Source organism: Ostrea edulis, chromosome 7 (genome assembly GCF_947568905.1).
Source record: "Ostrea edulis chromosome 7, xbOstEdul1.1, whole genome shotgun sequence".
NCBI lineage: Eukaryota > Metazoa > Mollusca > Bivalvia > Ostreida > Ostreidae > Ostrea > Ostrea edulis.
The window spans coordinates 2,243,155-2,262,515 of record NC_079170.1 but is presented as its reverse complement, the minus strand read 5'-3'; the positions used below and the strand labels follow the sequence as shown (position 1 = coordinate 2,262,515).

Sequence of the window (19,361 nt, the reverse complement as noted above, 5' to 3'; positions counted from 1 at the left end):
ACCACAAAGCTGGGCTGTTGTTTGTCTTTATCAAACATCACGTACTGCAGTCCCTACACGTGACATAGTGTATTAATACAGTATTCCTTACAAGGAGGATCTCCGGCAATGAAATGAGAAACTTTAGAACCGAAATTGTGCTTAGCATTGAGACACATGAAGTTTAACGATTCAGAATGAGGGAAACCCTTTACATGACAAAAACTATATCAAATATTCTTTAAAACAAAAACGGGTATTCAATATTGATCTTAGTTTACAGATAGATTCAGAAAGGGCGACACAACATACGAATACTTGGTCTTTAGTAAGGGTCTGAACATGGACCCATTCTATCTCCTTGTCTGTCTCTGGTAATGACACACCGTATTCCTGTAGAAAAGATTCGTTACAGCGTGTTAATTGATAATGTAATTCTTGTTACATTCAGGCATTATATATATATATATATATATATTATATATATATATTATATATATATATATATTATATCAATGTTATCAAGGGTTTCTAAGCAATAGAAAATATTTATTCATATCATTTTCCATTTTATAGACACTGTATAAATTTACATTTACACCTACGGATTGCATTAATAGCCCTGCCACCAAAGATGTTCAGCGATACAAGATAATACTCATACTCAATAAAGAATAGCAATGCTTAGCATACAGAGAACGGTGTGTGAAATCGGACAAGGTGTCGGTACCACTGCAAGAGAACGTCGTACTTTCCGTAATGCGCTGTGTATGCACACCTTTTCTTTTATAATTACGTACAAATCTGAAGGGATTGCATTGATAAAATGAATAATACTGCTTTATTTTCAAGCTATTGGTTCATACATCATATAAGTGTGTTGTTAATAAAATTCATTCCTCAAAACATATTAGATGAAACTGAAATGTTGAAATTAAACTGTGTTGAAATAAACTCCACACTAGAGAATTGTGTTGATATAAATTCCACTGAAGAAAGCTTTAAAGAATATATACATATATTTGTATTTGTATTAAATAATAAACTTCTACTGTTTCGTTATGATTCATTTCTCGATGAAAACATTAATTCCATTGATTTTATTTCATTTTACTACAACATTTATTCATTAAATCACACAAATCGTCCTCGGGTTGCTCTCTACACTAAGCTAACACAGTGAAAACACACCCAGTCGCCAAACCAAAACTTTTAAATTTCATTACTTCAATTAACGGGTTTATCGTCACGTGCATCCTACGAGTTCCCTCTTCTTCGGGCTAATTCATGAAAATCAAAATTGGATAAGGAAAAAAAACTACTTGACAACAAAAATATAGTAAACATGAATACATGTAAATGACTTTACCGTTTTGGCTCCCGCATCAAGATCTGAAAACAGTGTTTTCAATCCTATCCGCTTCTTTCCGTCTGGCGTACCTGTAGACAAAACAACTACATGTATATCATATAAAGATTTCACCACTACATACATTGTAGGTATTGCAGATATTCTCTCTCTCTCTCTCTCTCTCTCTCTCTCTCTCTCTCTCTCTCTCTCTCTCTCTCTCTCATATATATATATATTTTCAAATTCAAATACTATATGTGTACATTATACATCTTTAACAGTTTATGGTAACTTCATTTTTACTAAATAGATATACTGACTTTCATTTCCGGTAATACTCGATGAAACGGAATAATTAGTCTTCTCTCTGCTTGAGCTGGGAGTCTGACTCTTACAAAAATATAATATTTCATCATCATTATAAATTCAATGATTTGACGAATACCGAATACATCGTTTAATTTGTTGATTAAGAATAATCTTTTACAACCAATTATTACCACTTGATTTCTTGCTGCGGGACTTTCACTGACTGTCGACCTTGGTGATTGGCTAATTCCACCTTCTCGTTCACTTCCGGGAGTTATGATCATCCTCCCCGTCGTGTGAGGTCGTAAAACGGTATCTAACCGTTTTATCAGTGATTGGGGCTTTTTGTACCGCGGGGTACCCGGACTAGAATAAGGATCACTAAATTCATCACCTGAGTCGTCATCCATGTGTGTAACGGAGGCGGAAGGTGAATGTCATGGTAACCAATAAAACGCTCAAAGTCCTCGGTCCGACTAAGAAATGAAAAGTAACCACTGGGATGCGCCGCCAAACTGTACTCCCCTGATCGTTTATTCACTATTGGTTTCACTTTCTCAAGTCTTTTAAGAACCCGTAATGATCCCTGGCAAAAAAATAAATAAATAAATAAATAAATATATATATATATATATATATATATATATATATATATATATATATATATATATATATAGGCTACGTTTAACTACAAGACATTGAAGACATTGGCGATTTTCAAGTTTCTTCAATGGAAACCAACAATACTATTCATTTTTTTTTTTAGTTTATTTTCAATATGTCATATTTTGCTTTTACCCAACCTCGCGGATTTGCTTTAATTGCCAGATACCATTTGATGGAATAAAATTACTTTCAATAATACATCCTTATCATTATTTTTATACAATGAACGAAAAGCTATGTGTGGAAATAACGACCCGTAAGGGAGGGTTTGATTTTTAAAAATTGAGTATAAATATTATTTATTACCTTTCATTGCTATATGATTTCACTGAACATTCTTAATTATTTAGTTTTCGCCTTACCTCTTTGACGATGTATATCCAATCTGATTTATTGCTGTCTTTCGTAAGAGTTACATTTCGTCTGCAGAGAAAATGAGAATATTGCAAAATAGTATATATAAACATTATAAGATTCACATCATTAAATCATTTACTTATATACACTCATAAGATTCAAATCCTTTACTTTTGCACATTTTCTATATATACTTACTGGAAATAAGTCACAAAGAATTTTCCCGGTTCTTCTTTTAAACATTTCACTGGCCAATTTCTTAAGAATCCAAATTTCCTATCGAGATTAATTGAAAAAAAAATTATACATGTATTATGAAAATGTAAGAAAAAAGAATAAAAAGTAGGAATTTGAACTAATATATCTTACATGAGAAATGGGTCTCTCTCTGGATCAACTTGCACACCACCCATAAAAATCTTCTTGTAATCCTAGAAAAAGGTAAATGTTGAAACGTTTAAGTTGATTTTTATTGTATGGTCATAAAAATCTTCTTGTAATCCTAGGAAAGGTAAATGTTGAAATGTTTTAAAAGTTGATCCTTCTTGTATGTTCATTTCACCTGGGGATTTTTTTTTAGAATGAATTCCCTTTACCTCAGCTGGTATTCTCAAGACCTCTGTGTACTCATTTGTAATGTTTGATCCGCCTCTTTTTTTGTTCTTAAACACTCCTATTTCCTAAGCAACAACAAAGTAAAAACATTTCAATCTTCAGAAGACATATCAGAATAGACCTGTGCTTAACTTATACTTTCCTTTTTATATTGATTCGGATAACTTTAAAATAATGTTATAAAATATTTTATTACTCCGTGAAGTTTTGAAAGAAAACATTGCTTCAATTTTTTAAAAGATTATACCCCAAATGGCTGTCCTCGTTTGATTAAAACGTCGATGGACGTCGCTGACAATTTATGATCATCCAAAATGGCGGTTACAACTATATAACAAGTATAAAAAAGAGCTTTGATAAGGAAATCTATAAGAACATGGGCTTCACCTGTATCAAATGAAAGGTGGAAAAAACGAACAGTGATCAATCTCATAACTCCTATAAAGGTGAAGAAAACGAACAGTGATCAATCTCATAACTCCTATAAAGGTGGAGAAAACGAACAGTGATCAATCTCATAACTCTTATAAAGGTGGAGAAAACGAACAGTGATCAATCTCATAACTCCTATAAAGGTGAAGAAAACGAACAGTGATCAATCTCATAACTCCTATAAAGGTGGAGAAAACGAACAGTGATCAATCTCATAACTCCTATAAAGGTGAAGAAAACGAACAGTGATCAATCTCATAACTCCTATAAAGGTGGAGAAAACGAACAGTGATCAATCTCATAACTCCTATAAAGGTGGAGAAAACGAACAGTGATCAATCTCATAACTCCTATAAAGGTGGAGAAAACGAACAGTGATCAATCTCATAACTCCTATAAAGGTGAAGATAACGAACAGTGATCAATCTCATAACTCCTATAAAGATGAAGATAACGAACAGTGATCAATCTCATAACTCCTATAAAGGTGGAGAAAACGAACAGTGATCAATCTCATAACTCCTATAAAGGTGAAGATAACGAACAGTGATCAATCTCATAACTCCTATAAAGGTGAAGAAAACGAACAGTGATCAATCTCATAACTCCTATAAAGGTGAAGAAAACGAACAGTGATCAATCTCATAACTCCTATAAAGGTGAAGATAACGAACAGTGATCAATCTCATAACTCCTATAAAGGTGAAGATAACGAACAGTGATCAATCTCATAACTACTATAAGCAATACAAAATAGATAGTTGGGCAAACACGGACCCCTGAATATACCAGAGGTGGCATCAGGTGCCTAGAACGAGTAAGCATCCCCTGTTGACCGGCCACACCTGCCGTGAGCCCTATATCCTGATCAGGTAAACGGAGTTATCCGTAGTCAAAATCAGTGTGCCAAGAACGGCTTAACAATCGGTATGAAACACGTCAGACGGCATTTAACCCAATGCGAGGTTGTATTGACGAACTAGATCGTTATAACATGTAATATCAGACCATAACTAAACAGCACAACTACCTTAAAATTAAACCTACATATGTATGATAAACAAGACTAATAATGACAAGAACATACTGGAACCATATAGGACAATATAAGCGTTGTCTGGTGCCCCGCCCTCCTTCACAATGAAGCGTTTAGCCTCATAGCACTCCACGAAACCAACGCGTGCCAAAGCCTCCTGTATTCTCAGGGGAAATTCCGCGATGTATTTTACGTTCCGGAGAGCATTGGTTGCCTGTATAAAAAAGAACAAGATGATTACTGAACAGGACATTAATAAATCATTCCTTTGATATCAGCATAAAAGTGTTACACCATTTTCTTCTCATGGTCGATAATGTGTTAAGGAGGTACTCTACATCGCCGTATTGGCCAACTTCCTTTTCAAACATAGATGGAAATATAGATATCAGCAATATCTGTCTCTTCATTTAAAAAAATCATTGCCTAGATAAGTAGCTCAGTAGGTTAACTACAGAACTGTACATCGCGGATTCGAGTCCAGCAGGGTTTTTCAAAACATTTTTTGCAAGATTGCTCTCTACGAAAACTGCATTTTGTTTTGTTTTACTTATCTTCCACTGTTCAATAATATCAAATTTCTCTGGTGTAGCATTCCTCCTTAAAACTGTTTATAAGATGAATCGTAAATGTAATGCTTATTAAAAGTTATGCCAATATTTTTCATTTTAAAGAAAAGCTATCAAATACTACGGTATCAGGAGCTGATATTCTTTAATTGGTTTACACACAACATTGATCCTCAGACATAACTCACGTATCGAATGTCATCACGAGTCCGCTGCTCCGGAGGTCTAGACAGAATCTGTAATCCCCGCTGTGACATCCGCATCTTAAGTTAATGAAATATTGTTTGAATTACTAAGTGTAGGATTATTATAACTTTTAATCTTATATACCTGGCAGTATAGAGTATAAATACACTGCGTTTAATACGGAAGTTCCGAGTTCCCCAAGAGTTATTTCCCTTTGTCGAACTCTTCCGTAAATTATGACGTAAAATATGATGACAGTGGGTACATTTGCTAATTACTATCGTTGTATTATTTCTTAAAAGTTGATATCCAGAGTTTCTGAGACCATCCTATCTCAGGGAAAAGGCAACTTTAGTGAGTTTATGAGTATTGGATAACAAAATGGCTCAAACAAATATTGTTAATTGCCATCTTTCTTTGATAAAAGCGTCACTCATGTAGAAGAGAAAACGAATAATGATTCAGTAGCCATTTTGATGATCTTATTCAAACAAATTATGCTTGATATGGCCAGAATACTAGTATGCATACCAGTGATTGATATAAAGAAAAGTTACGCTTTTATTACATTAACCGTACGTAATCGTTATGTACAATGCCAATCTACGATATAATGTATACATTGTGTACCCACCATACGTCATAAAATGCGAAAGAGTTCGACAAAGGGAAATAACTTTTGGGTAACTCGGAACTTGCGTATTAGACTTACATATCTAGTGGTTTAGCTGAACACATTGTAACCTTCAACCTTACGTACCTGGCGATTTAGAGTATAAGAAGGTCATAACGTTTGACCTTGCGTGCATGGAGGTTTAGAGCATGCTCCTTTAACTTTACATACCTGGATGGTTAGAGTATGAAAATGCTGTAATTTTTAACCTTATGTACCTGACACATTGGAGATTAAACATACCATAACCTACGTGGATAACTTTACGAACCTTACGGTTTATATGTATAACTTTACTTACCTGAGAGTTTACATTTATAACTTTACGTACCTGACAGTTTACATTTATAACTTTACATACCTGACAGTTTACGTGTATAACTTTACGTACCTGACAGTTTACGTGTATAACTTTACGTACCTGACAGTTTACATGTATAACTTTATGTACCTGACAGTTTACATGTATAACTTTACGTACCTGACAGTTTACATGTATAACTTTACGTACCTGACAGTTTACATGTATAACTTTATGTACCTGACAGTTTACATGTATAACTTTACGTACCTGACAGTTTACATGTATAACTTTACGTACCTGACAGTTTACATTTATAACTTTACGTACCTGACAGTTTACATTTATAACTTTACATACCTGACAGTTTACGTGTATAACTTTACGTACCTGACAGTTTACGTGTATAACTTTACGTACCTGACAGTTTACATGTATAACTCTATGTATACCTGACAGTTTACATGTATAACTTTACGTACCTGACAGTTTACATTTATAACTTTATGTACCTGACAGTTTACATGTATAACTTTACGTACCTGACAGTTTACATGTATAACTTTACGTACCTGACAGTTTACGTGTATAACTTTACGTACCTGACAGTTTACATGTATAACTTTATGTACCTGACAGTTTACATTTATAACTTTACGTACCTGACAGTTTACGTGTATAACTTTACATACCTGGCGGTTTACATGTATAACTTTACGTACCTGACAGTTTACATGTATAACTTTACGTACCTGGCGTTTTACATTTATAACTTTACGTACCTGGTGGTTTACGTGTATAACTTTATGTACCTGGCGGTTTACGTGTATAACTTTACGTACCTGGCGGTTTACATTTATAACTTTACATACCTGGCGGTTTACATTTATAACTTTACGTACCTGGCGGTTGGCCTTGAAATAGGACACGTCGATCCTGTTAGCGCCATACGTGTTCTTCTCGTTCACGGGAGAACTGCCGATGTCCTTAAGCTGGGACTGGTACACGGTGTCGTCAGCACTGGAGAACATTTATATCACCCTGTTAGATCCTCATTAAAGATTACGATCGCAAAATTTTACAAAAACCATCGTCATAATCACAGCACTCATTTAGAACAAAGAAATACGATGGTTTAGAGTAACAGTTGAAGAAACATCATGTTCGACATAAATTTCAATCAGTAGAATCGTTTGTAGTTTTCTGGTTTAAATTCACAAACTTTACAATCACCATCATTCTGAGAGCTGGATAGTCATCAGATATATAAACCACCAAATGACAAAAAATGCCCAGATTCATTTTCAAACATGCGATTTAAACAACTTGAGGAATGGTGATGAAACTTGTCTCTAATTTTGAAGTGGAGTAAGACAGTACGAAACTGATGACGTAATAACACGCATTAAGGACAAAGCTACATACTTCCTTTGCATGACGATCCTCTGCAGAGCACAGACACGACCGACAACTCTTCCAACAGTCTGCAGTTTCCTCAACATTTTCTGCAAAACACAGACCGAGTGAAAAAAAGCTTAGAAAAATGTTCATTTAGAAATATATATTCAAATGAACTTAATGGTAGTGGTGTAAGCTCCTTTCCGATTATATCAGATTCTCCACACGGCGTGTTTGGAATGGCGTGTTTGGAGTGTGTATTCTGGTTTATGAATGGAATTATTTACCCTCTTCTCCTCTTCTTTTGCTCTGAGTGTGTTTGCTAGAAGTGTGCTCAGTCGTTGTTTTGAAATAGGTTCATCAATCCTACGGGATACTTTCCCGTCACTAAGGACATAAAGTTGGTTGCCATGGACAGTCCCACGGCGACCTTGACCTCTGACATCCATGGTCAGTTTGTCGTCAATTTCGGATATTCTTCTGCCTCTTAATCTCTCGCTATATAAATTTTATTGAAGAAAAAATTATTTTATTAGATTGTCTTAATAAGCCAGATTTGAGACAAAAACGGAAGAACACTTTTAAAAAGTATAGAAATGTAAAATAATATGTGAAAATGTATTTCATAACAAGTCCAACGTGTTTGACAAATGAATACTGTATGATAATATAATTTACAAGTAGTTTGTTAAAAAAATTAATACAATTGTACAATGTACGTACATATGAATGGGAATTTTAATGCATTATTTACAATGGAGCCTCGGTAATCCGGACGCCATTAATCCGGACGCTTCATCTTCCGGACGATTTTTCTAGGGAATGGAATATTTATACGTTATTTTGCATCATTAATCCGGAAATTCGCGGTCATTAATTACTACAAAACGTTAAAATGCATTGAAAATTGTACCGTTAATCCGGACGATAATTTTGTTGAGGGAAGGTCTGTGTCGGTCAATTTTAGCAAGACGTAAATTATAAAGAAAACAAGCCAAACTGTCTAATAGATGCGATTATCTGTATCCTGTCAACACCAGGTGGTGTGTGATGATATGTCAGTTAGATAGCACATGCTGATCGAGACATTGTTGAATTTTGTGAATAAATTTGTAGCATATTATTTTATAGTCTTGGTCAATAGTCTTATAGTATTAATAAATTAAACATCATGCCGTAATGATATGATATTTATTTGTAGTGCTAATATACATGTAAAATGTAAACATGGACAAATACACTGCACACGTATATTTCAATTTTAATGCTTTGAAATGCATGTAAATGTTAACATTATTATAATCTATTTACTAATGCAAATGGTTAAATCCAATGATAGAATGCGTTTAATTCATTACGCATCAATAAAGTAAGCAGATTGGTTACTTATGTAATGATAGAAAATATGCGATTCAATTATCCGGACGCTTCATTTATCCGGACGAATTTGCTGGGAACCAAAGTGTCCAGATTAACGAGGCTCCACTGTAGTTCCTTAAAAATTACCTTCATTGTTTTAATTTGTTGTTGTTGTTGTTGTGGATGCAGAAGGTACACAATGTAATTGTAAGCGCGAATGAAAATGAATGCAGAGAACTAATGTACAAATAAAAAACCTAAGCATTGTATCTACATTTCTTATGTTGTTCCCTTCAATATCTTTACCAACTGTTATGATAACCATGTATTCCTCACGCGATACAGATGTGAACAATTTGCTCTATGTATAGTACGCCTATTTGTTATATGTATAGTACGCCTATTTCTATATGTATAGTACGCCTATTTCTATATTTAAAGTACGCCTAATTCTATATGTATAGTACGCCTATTTCTATATGTATAGTACGCCTATTTCTATATTTAAAGTACGCCTAATTCTATATGTATAGTACGCCTATTTCTATATGTATAGTACGCCTATTTGTTATATGTATAGTACGCCTATTTCTATATGTATAGTACGCCTATTTGTTATATGTATAGTACGCCTATTTCTATATGTATAGTACGCCTATTTGTTATATGTATAGTACGCCTATTTCTATATGTATAGTACGCCTATTTGTTATATGTATAGTACGCCTATTTGCTATATGTATAGTACGCCTATTTGTTATATGTATAGTACGCCTATTTCTATATGTAAAGTACGCCTAATTCTATATGTATAGTACGCCTATTTCTATATGTATAGTACGCCTATTTCTATATGTATAGTACGCCTAATTCTATATGTATAGTACGCCTATTTGTTATATGTATAGTACGCCTATTTCTATATGTAAAGTACGACTAATTCTATATGTATAGTACGCCTATTTCTATATGTAAAGTACGACTAATTCTATATGTATAGTACGCCTATTTCTATATGTAAAGTACGACTAATTCTATATGTATAGTACGCCTATTTCTATATGTAAAGTACGACTAATTCTATATGTATAGTACGCCTATTTCTATATGTATAGTACGCCTATTTCTATATGTATAGTACGCCTATTTCTATATGTATAGTACGCCTATTTCTATATGTATAGTACGCCTATTTCTATATGTATAGTACGCCTATTTCTATATGTATAGTACGCCTATTTGCTCTATGTAAAGTACGCCTAATTCAATGGATGTTCAAAGTTTGAAAACACGTGAAGGCATGAAATTGTGATATCTTACACTAGCATAAAGCATGAAGCCGTTATTCTAAAATATCAACCAAACTTTGTTACCTCGAAGCCGTTATTCTAAAATATCAACCAAACCTCGTTATCTCGAAATCGATGGGCCCGAGAAAAATTTCAAGATATCCGAGAGTTCGAAATACTGAGATTAAAACACAAAATATAGTTGGGACATCTCACTTCGACATACCCTTGGAATTGGAAATATCGATATCATTGTGTGAGATACCGAAGTTCAAATTTATATATAAAATCTTTTAAATACTTATATCAAAGTATACTCAAATATTCAAACTTACAGAAAGTTACTATTGATTTTCCACTGGCATTGTGGAGTAAATAAAAGTTTATGAGCAATTCCTAATTCTGGCACGCAAGATTGAAACCCACATTCACCCGGCCCCTCTCCCAATGACTACCAATAAAATCTACAAGCAGAGTACGATATGTGTATCTCAAATCAAACATATATTGCTGGTGAACGAGTTACCTTAGCAAATGGGATGTATCTCTGTGTAATGAAGATAAAGATTATAAATGGAAACATTGCATTTTTTCTATGTGGAATAATTAACTGAATATGGAACATGTACTCCAGTAGGAACACAAATACTCTCTATCAAATTTTTCTCTTGTAAAACTTTATGAATTTTACGGCGAGGTACCACTAAGAACCACGTGGAAAAGACATCCTATAGTTTAGGGGATTTAGTTCTTTGTTGGGAGAAAAATTAGTTTTTCGTTCGAACGAAAAATTGATTTTTCTGAACAAAGAACTAATTTGTCAGAACGAAAAGTTCATTCTTCCGAACAAAGAAGTAATTAATCTAAAGGTTGTCCGTGTACATCACCGTAGAATTCCGAATTCGCTTCGTTACCGATGCAAAGATTCTCGCGCTATAGATCTGCAGGTCAGGAATCGGAAAAACTTTCACTTTTTCAATTTGAGTAGATACCTACCTAAATACTGCTGCGCTGGCCACATTCTTGAACTTGTTGTGACCCCGTGGACCTGCTAATCCAGGTATATGAAGATGCTGTGCCTCCTGAACATCTCCTTCCGAGAATCTCTTTGGACCGGAAGTAGCCTGGAATCTGGCGCGGTTTGCTGAAGGAGACAGGATACCATACTTATTATAGAACACAGCTGTAACATTACCGTGTTTCTGAAGAGAGACTACCGCCATGACTGACTTCGTCCGCAAACTTTTGCCAAACGACACGACGTCCAAGACGTATATCTTTTCGCTGCTATATCGTCTGTCTTTTAGCATCGTCTGTAATCGGCGATCGTGTTCGAGACAATTACTCTGATGACTCGTTAAAACATGGTGGTTTGGAGGCGACGGGTCTTTGAGAACTTCGCTAGGTCTGCGTTTCTTGTGGAATATTTCGCTGTGTCTACGGCCATCACATGATTTCGGATCCGGACTCGTATTGACTGCACTGTATCTTCTATCTGGGTTCTGTTTTCCAAATTTAGCAGCCGTTTGATTTCTGTCTTTGAGAAACATAAGAGTCTCACGGCGCAAATCAAACTTAACTTTACTTGTTCGACGACTTTCATCAAAATCCATCGTGTTGTTGGTATTCACAACCGAAAGAGAAAAATAAGCAATTTCTTTCCAAAGACAGTTAGGTTGTTAGCTATATTACACAGCTCCCACCCCTTTATCTCCAAGTACAAGTCGCCTTTGGGTGACGTCTATATTAAAAACGCAACTTTTAGACACTTCAAGGTAATTGAAATCAAATTGTTAAGAAACCCCGTCTACTTGATATGTGTACTTTTTGACTGCATCGTTCGTCCATTGTGATTTATAGACCCCTTCGATCTCGTAAATGCACTTGCATACACAATTCGGAATAGAAGTAGACTATCAAGACAGAGTATTATAAAGTCAAACTCAATCATTGACTTCTCATCCAGGGAATGAAAGATTTGCGCTGACAAAAATATATTTAATAATCCGTAAAAATAATAACTTTGCGACGTGCAACTAAAATGCTTCCAGAAGATAAAAGTTCCGGATCTGATTTGCTGATGTTTTTGATACCCCACTTAGACCATGTTTATAGTCTCATTTAGTTCTCGCGTGACTGCATGTTTATAGTCTCATTTAGTTCTCGTCGTGACTGCTAAAGTAATTTAAGTCAATTAAATGTAGACAATCAAAGTGCAAATTTCAAGATAGCACTGATGTGACGCTGTCTGCACTAAACGTAAATTTGAATTTATAAATCAACATCCACTTAAAATATAAAATATGTTTCTTTCAACATATATTTACTGAATCGTAAGATTAGGCAATAAAGCAGAAATTACAGTATTTTCACCTTTGATTACAAAATTAAATGGCAACGATACGCTATAGCATGTCTCTCTCTCTCTCTCTCTCTCTCTCTCTCTCTCTCTCTGAACTTTTGTTGAATAAAGTTATCTTAGACCTTTACTGATTTTAATTCAAGTCCGTAAACAAAAAACCCGGCCATCGCTATAAACCCCGTATTATAAATCATGATATCAAGCACCACACTCAAAACTTCTTTAGTTTGTGTCATTTTAAATATTTACTCAAACGATTTCTAGGGGACAGTCAACGGCTCAAGTCTCTCCTTATACCGACAGTGTGCGTATATTTTGACTGACTTGCTATATCTAACGTAGATTCTTTAATGAGAACTATTTTAAAATTACATGTCCCTTCGCATATTCTGAAGGAATTTTAAAATTAGAGATCAAAATGACGTTGGTATATATGTATATATATATATATCAATTCCATGTTAATAACTTTCATTTTACCACGCGATACTCAAGACATTTTCATAATTCTATTCTTTAAAAAAAAAACACCATGGGTTCAGAATATTAATCTATAGACATTTTAAGAAATTTGTATGGTTTGATCTCTTTAATACAGAAGACTTATTCATATGTCATTTTGTATGTCATTGAATTTTAGAACTGCGACTTTCAGTCTGAAAGCCTTCAAGTTTAAGAGCAGACTCAAATACCATGCTTTTTTATTTTTATTATAAAATATCACTGCAATATATATATACGTATAAAGTGTTAATTCTGAATACAGTGGAATTCATCTATTGATTTATTGATCTATTGATTTGTCACACAGAGCAAGAGGGGGTTCCCGGAGTCGGACCGCCCCACTTCTGTCAAACTGTCACTTTTGCTTAAAAAGGTAAATTAAAACAAACAACAAGAGATTGACGGGCCTTATCGGTCACCTGAAAGTATCAAAAGACCCAAGGGCTATGAAATCTCTAAAATCTAGAAAATAATATACCTAAGATCAAACTTAATATTCAGCAACAGTATAAAACAAGATGTGTTCTTAAAACTGAAATGCCCGAAGTACCTATACTGATGAAAGACTTTACATGATATGATATATAACATTAACACGATATGACCAAGTTAAACAAGTCTTAGAATCAAATCCCTGGAGTTCGTTGCGAAATTCACCGATTTTGGTACATTCTTTTCTTAAATGTGCAATAAGTTTTTATACCGTATCAACAAATTTAAAGATGTTTTTCTCATGATGAAGACGATAAACACTGTAATAATGTTGGCACCACCCTGAAGCCAAACCCCTACCCCTGGGATCGTGAAATTTACAATTTCAGTAAAGGACTACTTATTCCATCTAAATATCTACCGGTATCTAGTTTCAACTTGATATCCGTAGCATTAAAGATGATATTCAGATGTTTTACGCATACTGGCACCAGCCTGGAGTCAGAACCCCTACCCCGGGGATCATGAAATTTCCAATATTGGTAGTGGTCTCCCTACTCTACATGTGTTTATTCATATAGGTTTTCTTACAGATATGCAGTTGTAAAGAAGACATTTGAATAATGGTCAACATTTGGTAATTTCTACTCAACCCCTAAGTCTTAAAGGCCCCGGGGGTGCAGAAGCCCTGAAATTTACAACTTATGTTACCCTTGTCCCAAAGATGCTTCATACCAAATTTTAAGAAAAGGGAATGGTACATGTAATTATCAGAAAGTTGAAAATGTTCAATAGTTAGCATATACCAAACCCCTATCCCTGGGATCATGAAATTTACAATGTTGATAATGGACTACCTACTCATTTTTCTCAATACCCAGTTAGTTTCGCTTTAGTATCGAGGAGGCTATTAAATATTTTAATCATAAACACTATATACAATGTACTAAGTTTTGCCCCGCCCTGGGGTCAAAACCCCTATCCCGGGGATCGTGAAATTTACAAATGTGTTAGAAGCATTCCTGCTCTACATCACTGTGCATTTAGTGTTTCTTACACATACGCGATTTTAGAGAAGATATTTGAAAATTGGTTAGTTTTTTTTTGGCACTTTTGCACCTCCCCTGAGACTCAAGGGATGTAAGAGTTTTACAAAACAACTTACGACGAAGTCGCAAGTCTTAAATTGTATTACACTGTTATTACTTTGAGTGAATGAAGTAAAACTTTTCTGAGGCTTAGTTTTCAATATTTAAAAAAAATATATATTGCATTTGGAGTGAATGATCTTAAAATAAACTAGAAAATTTCAGTATGTAAACTTGGTCGTAAGTCGTAAGTTCTTTTGTTAAACGCGCCCCTGAACTTTACAATTCATGTCCCCCGTGTCCCAAAAATGCTTCATACCAAATTTGAAAAGAATTGAAATGATAGTTATCAACAAGAAACTAAAAATGTTCAACTGTGAACGTACGACGAGGGACGCTGACCATAGTTCACCTGAGTTTTCTCAGTTAACTTAAAAATCACCAAACATTTTAGATCCGTAGCAAGACATACTATGTATGTAAAGTCAAATGTGTCAGCAATTATAAACAAGCCGCGAGATTACAAACTTAAATAATCAAAAATAGTTACATTGTTTGTTTGAATGCACCTTCCACCTCCTCCATTTGTTCAGAAATCCGTCGTCCGATATTTCCGTCATTTCTAGTCGTTCAGTCGTTTCGTTAACTACATTGCAGTTATTTTCCCCTCAAACATATGTCACAGAGGCAGCTTAGCTACACCCCCATTGAAATGTTTCAAGAGTAACTTAAAATTTCTTTCAAATATCAATTGCTCTTCAGCTAATTGTAAAATTATTAGAGGAATAAAAAAAAAACTCAACGGTGTGATTTTAAAAAGACTTTTTGAAACAAAATCAATATTGACAAATGAATATAATACTTTGTCCAAAGAAAGGAAAATGAGAATGGAAACGCACACCCGGTGTATGTTTTTTCTTTTCTGTTAAATATATTCTTTAGTAGAACGTGTTTGCCTTGATTAAGGGGAAATTTAAAACCTACAATTGTCAAGATCTGTTAATACTTGGTAATTAGTGCGAGGTAAAAATCGCGGGTAATATCGTCGTCAGTTTAAATATCGTCTTCATACAAAGGAGCTGACAGGGATCAGATTTTCATGTCAGATTTAACAAAGAAAAACATCTTAATCATATTTGATATCACTTCTGTAAGAGAAATTAGTAAATTCTACTACCCTTATCAAATTAATATTATTCTCGTTCTGTACGCAAAATTACACTAATGTCGTCAGAATTCTTATTGATATATTGGCGTTTAAGATGTGTCACATTCAATGTAGTAAAAATTGTGCCCCGAAAACTTTCTTTTGAAGTACTCGGTACCGTCATGCAATATTATTTTTCAAAATCAAGGATATCTTGTAAGAAATCAACGAACATGACATCTTCAGTTACGACAAAGTTCAAATAGACTTCATATTAAAAGTGTTTAATGTTGAAAATATACATAAATGTTTCGAAATCTTTTATCAGTTTAACCTGAAAAGATTTATGATAAATTACCATTATGTTGACAGATTAAACTACATCCTCCATGTGTAAAGAAAAAAATTAGATAAAACTTCAATTAACAGCAGGTGCCCTATTGGTTTTCGTGATTCCTCATGTAATCAAAGCTTTTTCCATTTACACAAAACTTCACAGCATTAATTCCTTGTCGGAGTAAACTCGGGTATAAGGGTAGGCTTAGACAGGAGGGGGGCAGACATTTTGGCCCGTTTTCCCTGCTATCAATATCAGAAATCAATGTCTTGTATTTGCTGAGATTATAAGCTTTGCAAGAGATGACAGCTTCAATCGAGTTATGTCAAAACGGACAAATTCGCTACTAAAACCAGATGAGCAACGGAAATCGACTGGAATTTTCTTCTAATGGGCATTGATTGATCGACATTTAGCATATCTACAAATTCCTTTCAATTTCTACATTCAAAAATTTAAAAATGCTAGCTTTAGATAATGGTAAAACTTATTTCAAACTCACACAACATCTCGAGATTTACCTTCAAACTCATCCAAAGTGCTACAAGGGCTAGGGGTTCTCGAATATAAATCTCCATAATGTTGATGCTTAAAATGCACCCTTTTTGCACTCCCTGTACTTTTCCTGTGATGAACCAAGTTTCTGGCGGTCAGTCGCGAACCGCTGTGGGTGTCCGGTCGGGGGGCCTGGGTCCTGTAGGACAGAGGTGAAGGGCTCTTCCCCCACCGGACATGATGGGAGTATGGTCTAATTAGGGATTCTTTTGATGATATTTCGGAGCCAATCTTCACAGAACTGTGGTTATTTCCACGCTCTCTCTCAGAGCGGAGAGCGTGTAAAGAAGAACGTTTGTTGCCGGAATGGAAATTCACCTCCGGCAATTGTACACGAATTTTGTTCAATTTAAGTTCATCAAATGAAGTCATTTCCAAAAAACGTTTACAAAGGTTCTAATTCCAAAATAAACTTCCATGAAAACACATCTAAGGAAATTCCGAAGGAAACAGACTTCTGATATTGCTAGTTTGTAACCGATAAGTCCCCCATACTTTGCATGCTCCACGCCGTGAAAAGCTATGCTATCTCTGATCGTGTGGTCGTTAGGTAATTCTACACAAACACACAAATGACTACCTGCTACAAGACTCAATTTTCGTTGGAAACAATGAAACCAACGACCCAAACGATTCCAAATATAATTGTTCTTACTGTCTTAGTCAACAAAGGTTTATTTATCTCTCGTTAATCTTTCCAATATTATTTTAACACTGTAAGCCCACGACATATACGTTAGGATTTATTTTCTATTTTTCAAATCTTGAAGATTGCAACCAAAATAATGAGAAGAGTGAATGGTTTACCATTAAAGTTTTATTTATAAATTAAATCTGTTATTGGATTTTGATTACCAATGGCAGCTCGAGGCCGAAATTGTTAAAGAGCGTTTTTCTTAAATAGGTGTGAGATATGTACATGTATACATACATGTACAAGTGGCTCTAAAGCTCACGGTAAAATTCACGTTCATGGAAATACACACATATATCTTAATTAGACTAATTCAAATCAAAATACATACGAAGTATATGTTTTCAAAATGCTCAACAGTTATATTAACTGAATTTAAAATTTTCATACCTAACTACCCATTACAATCTTACACCCCCCCCCCCCCCCCCCCCCCCCCCCCGAGGGACGAATCCAGGAAGTTTTAAAAGAGGTGGTTCTATCATTAATTTTGGTTTTCAAATGGGGGGGGGGGGGGGGGTCCACCCTCAAAATACGTTATTTTTATCTTTTTTAGCAAAATTTTCTGACGAAAGGAGGTAGAGTTCCAACCCCCGGAACTCTCCCCTCTGGATCCGCCACTGCCCCCCCCCCCTCCCCTCCCCTCTCTTGCATTCTCAACATGTTACTTTGATACCGACAAAGACAATGCTTGGGGCGGGGTATGACGATATAAAATAATACACACATGCTCTCACCTTCATCATTTTCCTCCTAATACAAATACAACACACACATCGTTCATTTAACTAGCGGTCCTCGCTACTTCCAGATGATAGACTCGTACATACTAAATAATTGATGAATATTAACCAAGAACAGGCCGGCTGGAGAAAACTGGAGTTTTTTCTCATCAATAAATCAGAAGATCGCTAATGATGAACGATAATTCGCTCAGACCATAAACATTAATCTAACTATGAGAAATATTTACAGTTTACCAGTTTCTTCAGCAATGCAGATGAACTAACATATAATATACAGCGGGTTTTGGAATACTTACATGCACTTATCTAACAGTGAAACTTCCTCTGGTGTCAGCTAACCAACCCCCACCGACAAACCCCGAGACACAGATCAGAATACACTTCTTTAAGGAATCGGTTCCTCTACCAATATTGACCTTCCCTCTTGTAAAATCAGGAGCGATGTCTTATTTGACTATACGCAATAATCTTCAGAATTTCTTCAAAATTATTTGTTTTGTAAGTTGTACCGTTCAAATTCAGAGAAGTATATATAACAAGGAATCTGTGCTTTGAATGTCCTCATCATTACCAACGCCTCTCCTCCCTTCCAGCGGCCCCTTTCTTTTCAAGGGGTCATCTATGCAAACAACGAAGGCCCGTCGTCAATGCGGTGTTGGAATTAAGGAATAGTGATGTTTACTCACAGTAAACTTGATCAGAATCATTTAAACACGCCTTCACCTTTCACTTTTTAATCAACTATCTTAAGAAATTTAATCTCATTATGTCAACAAAAAACGCAATAAGCCTTACCCGGCGTGTCGGGTATTCGTTTATTTCACTGTCTCTTTTAAATCGCATGCAGATAATGCAGAAGTTTAAATTGCATACATTTATCATGAAAACTGTGATGCAATGTCGTTCTCCCAAGAATTTTAGCGGATTGTTTGAAATTCACTTTACAAAATCGGCGATGTCCATTGACACGTATTAA

The 19,361-nt window shown here is 35.0% G+C and overlaps 1 pseudogene; it reads right to left on the bottom strand.

Moving 5' to 3' along the window:
• LOC125655687 (uncharacterized) overlaps positions 1-17,469 on the bottom strand; it is a 17,899-nt pseudogene extending 430 nt beyond the window's left edge.
• Between the last annotated feature and the right edge of the window lie 1,892 nt (positions 17,470-19,361).